We start from the raw sequence: 4,871 nt of genomic DNA, 5'->3' as shown, positions 1-4,871 counted from the left end.
AAGTAACCGGCATATGCGAACGGAGTGGTGCTACTGTCTATAAAGCACCACTGTAAACCAGCTTGATTGTAGTCGCCAAATACGAAAGCGGGAGAGCAGGGACTTAATTGAGAAGAAATCGAGCCTAACAATTCCACATGCTCACGGATTATCGTGCAGTCGTTTTTGCGGTCGAGGGCAGGTAGATTGCGCCTATACTAAGCTTGCTTTGTGGAAGTTCAATGACAATCCACAGCTGTTCCAGTTGACTGGAAATGGGTGACGTACTTACGTAGCTGGCTAGTCTCGTTGATACTGCAATCAGGACTTCGCCACTGCGCGATTTTTGACTGTTTAGGGGTGACCGGTCAGTTCTGAAGACGGAAAAGAGTGTCCTGAAAAGTTGCGATGAGTAAATTTGATCGTCCAGCCACGTTTTCGTCAGCACAATCAAATCATATTCGGCCTCCGCAACTGCCAGGAAAAACGAGTCGATTTTAGTCCTCAGCCCACGCACGTTTTGGTAGTAGATCCGGAGACCATTCGAGGAGCAATAACGGGAGCTGGAAATCGAAAGGACATCAGGTACCGAAAGCTCGGAATCGCAAACATACTCGCCTGAGGTTGCAGGCCGGAAGTCCCCAATACCATCACCGACCACAGGACCGGGACTATGAAGATTGCAGATGTTTGCAGCAAGCGCGACTGGGTCGGGAGGTTCGGAAGCTTCCTCAGTGCCTATTTTATGGTGTCCCGGATCTGAGGAAGAGCTGGTGGCAGCATAAACCTGATGTGGCTAGTGCGGAGGCCGATGAACCGGAAACACTGCTAGAAGTTGAAGCGGTATCAGGCAATGGAGAGGCTGAATCGTCAGTATACTTGCCAGTAATAGCTGGTTGGAAGACCCCCGACCCTACATCTACACTTAGGGCCTAGACGACTATGCGTCTCGGACTATCAACGATGCGTCTCGGTAGTGGTGATGGTGGTCCAGAAGCAGTAGAGGTAGCAGCATTATTCTTGGAGATCGTGGAAACATCGTGAATAGCGGGTTTGAAGACCCCATCTCCAATCCCACACACAGGGCCAGGACGACTGGTGAACGAAGGCGGGAAAAGCTCGACTGTGGTGGAGGGATTAGGGGCTTCTATGGAGTTAACATCGTTGCGTCCCAGAGTTATGCTGGTAAGTGAAGAATCATGGTTGATCGTTGTAGCGCTGAAACCGGTGAACGAGTCAGGAATTGATCTGGTCATAAGAAGATCGGACTTGCCTGCTGTGTTCGGTCGGAAGACCACGTCTCCAAGCGCACACACAGGGCCGAGACGAAAGGTGAACGACGGCTGCAGAGGCACGACTGTGGTGAGAGGATCGGTGGCTTCCAAGATGCTGACATCACTGCGTTTCAGAGTAGATGAATGTTGTATAGACTGCCTATTTATTCGGGCTACGGTATCGTTGCTAGAAGCGTAAAGTGGCTCAGAGGATGCAGGTTTAGGTATGTTACGATACTTGCCTGTGTGTACAGGCTGGAAGTCCTCGTCGCCATTACCGATAGCAGGGCCAGGACGACTTCAGAGGCTTCCAGTGGGTTAGGGGCTTCCAAAGCGCTGTGTTGTTGTGTCCCAGGTCCTCTCATCAGTGCATCAGTCCTCGAAAGGGAAGTATCCTGATACTGCTGTCAATGTTCCGGACTAATTCCAGCGATTTCGGTGACTTTCTTCGTCCGGGAATCATTGAACTCATGGAATTGAATACCCTCTGGCCATGAATCGCAGGACTTTGAATTAAAAGTAGTTCAACGTGGATGAATCTATTCCTCTGGAAACCAATTTTGTAGCCCGTGGTTTCTCGTGTTTCTCCAAACCCAGACACTCAGAGACGAGATATGAAATTACGTCATTCGTAGTACTGGGATGGAATGCAGAAGTGGCTCAGAGGATGTTTGTTCCAATGTTTGTTCCAATGTTTGTTCAAAACCCGATCGTAAGAGAGGAGTAAAGAACGGGTTGCGCTTAGTATGACGGAAATTAGATCTTAATCCTACCCATCAAGCAGAACAATTAACAACTGTGGAAATTGGCAAAAGAACACTTACAGTTTTGAGAGTAGGTATAAATGTCAATAGGAACACTAACAAGCTAGAACGAACATCTTGTACGGAATGAAAGCGTTCAATTTCCTAGTAGTTGATGATACCGTATACAGCTAAACATTATCCGTGAAATCTATTCTCAAAACTGAAAAACACGACACCATTTGGAAAGTTTCCACTGCCTCAACGCATGCACATGGGACACTGAGCACAGTGCTGTATTGTACTTATATATTGACTGAACGAAGTTTCTCTAGACATGCAAGCAAACTCATAATAATGCACAGCAATAGCAAACACGACGACGACGACGACGCCGGTACCCGAGCAGGAGAAAATAATTTACGAACACCACATTTAGGTATGATAATAACAAAACTGGCAGCCTGAATATGGTATTGACGAGTCTGACAAAAGAGGTACAATTCCAAGAATAATTCCCCAAAAATGTTCTACGCATAATTACCTAGCAAAAACTGACCGATACCAAACGCTTTTTGTTATGCCAGAATACCATAATTTGTTTTTTGAAAGGTCTACTAATACGGGTTTTGATCTAATTTCCGTCCTACTAAGCACAACCCGCGTTTCACCTCTCTTTTTTGAATGGGTTTGAACAATAAATGAAACATATCTCTGTCAAAGATGACTTCTAAATGTATTCACCTTTCCATACGTACCGTTGGATTTGAACAGTGACAAGTTGTTGAGATATTGTTTAAAATTTAATACTCCTTCTTGATTCTAAATCCGTCCTACGAGTTTCAATTCCGTCCTAACACACTGAAACGCCGCTAGGAGCGCCTCTTTTGTTTTGAGAACATTGAGCGAAAATATTCATACAATGCACTCTAATAGGATTTATGTTTTAGCTAATGAACTAACGCATCGGAACAAACCTATTGTTGATTTGTGTACGTTGAAATCATTGATATTCTTGATCTTTTCTGATCGATAGATCGGAAATGGGCGATGATGACGAAGTAGCGCTCTACCCTACCAATCCAATAACTCTCTTAGGTGGTACCCGAGTAACCAACAAGCCCGCTAATTCGCTTTTTAGCAATATAAGGCTAATATGCGGCTAATATAAAGCATGTCCTATGTTAGCCGTGTATCAGCCTTATATTACAAAAAGGTGAATTAGTTACTTGGGTATTGTCTAAAAACTGAAAGATCACGTTTTGTTGATTTGGTATTTAATTTGATATTTTACAAATTATTTCGGTAGCTGAATAATATCAAAACAAGGTTTTACCTCACAAGCATACCAAAATAAGCTATCACACCACATTAAGACATTCATATGCTATCGGTCAGTTATCGGTTCTTGCTCGGGTAGTGACGACGCTGAGAGGGAGAGACGCATGCAAATAGCACCACAAAACCATCCTTTAAAGCAAAACTAACGCCAGCCATAGTAGTTGCGGCAACAGCACAACAACACACGATAAACACTTTCGGCACTTAGTTCTACCCCTTCCAAGGCGGAGCAAATTCGAGAGTCGATTTCACATTTGGAGCATATTTTCCACAACCACAGCAGGGTTGGCGAGGGTGCTCGAGAGGCAGCCAAGAATAACCGACCTCAATTGCATGCTTTGTGCCTTGTTGGCATTTCTCTAAATGAGTTGACGGAATGGGAATTGGTACTTTGGGGAAAAGTTTTCCCACCAGGATTCTGAGGTCGGTAGTCATTGTTAGAATACAAGTTTGTTTTGGCATATCTTTTTTTTTTGTCTGGTTAATTTGATCGGCTCACCCTTTTCGGACGCTTCAGCTGATAACTAAATTCCTAGCTCGTCATGATCCAAACCAAATCAAGTGTGAGTTTGGAAGCTATCTACCAAGTTGAAGCTTAATTGACACGGAAATAATCGCCACTTCTCCGTAAAAGTGGCTCCCCCCAGTGAACCAACTCATCGCATCCAATGGAATTATTCTCAGCCATCGGAACGAACGCCAACGCGACACCAATTTCCATTTCCTCCAGCAGAAGGTAGACATCACGGCGTATTCAACTTTGCTCGGTACGACGACGACGACGGTACGACGGAAGCGAACAATATCCTGTTCAGTTTCGACAATTCTTCCACCCCCACCCGCTACAAAAAGGGACCCTCTACAGTGCAGCGTTCGCGTTCTGCCGCTCCCAGGAGCTAGGATGGTGCTCGAAATTGTTATCGCTTAAACAATCAGCAAATATTTGCACTTTAGCTTTTGGGCATCAGGAATGAATGAAGAAGGAGAATCGAGAAAGGAACACCCATTTGCTGACGACGACGGAGATAATTTTCGTAAGTGTCCGTTTGCTCTTTCTTTTGGGGGCTCCCGCCGTGCGCGTTGTCCAGTTGGTGGCATTTGGAGATGAGATTTTCATAAATTTACATCGAAATCGGAGTAATTTGGTGCGGTTGAATGCTTTCGGAAGCCATCCAGCCTCGTATCCGAATGGGTGAGTGTGGGTTTGCGAAGTATCCCAAATAGGATGAGCAATTGAGCAGATTGAACAGTTTGAGCCTGCTGGCAGGAAATGCTGACGGGATGTTGAAGTCGAAAGTGCAATTGTGATACACAATAACCAGTTCCGTTAAATGGCGGAGGGTCCGAGATTTGAAAATGTCTTACAAATGTTTGTGCTCATTTAATGATGAGTTTAAACATGCAGGTGGTTTTGTTTGAAAATCCCTAAAAAATAGACTAAAAGGTTGTATGCATGACACGATATCTCGACATTGACAATTGAATCATACAAATCATCATTCCCAATAGATTGGGTATTGTTTCATCTGTCCGA

The sequence above is a fragment of the Ochlerotatus camptorhynchus genome, unplaced genomic scaffold (assembly GCF_037179485.1).
Source record: "Ochlerotatus camptorhynchus isolate MF236.1 unplaced genomic scaffold, CSIRO-AGI_Acam_v1.1 ptg000605l, whole genome shotgun sequence".
Classification (NCBI taxonomy): domain Eukaryota; kingdom Metazoa; phylum Arthropoda; class Insecta; order Diptera; family Culicidae; genus Ochlerotatus; species Ochlerotatus camptorhynchus.
The sequence above is the reverse complement of the archived record's forward strand: the minus strand, read 5'-3'. Positions refer to the sequence as shown.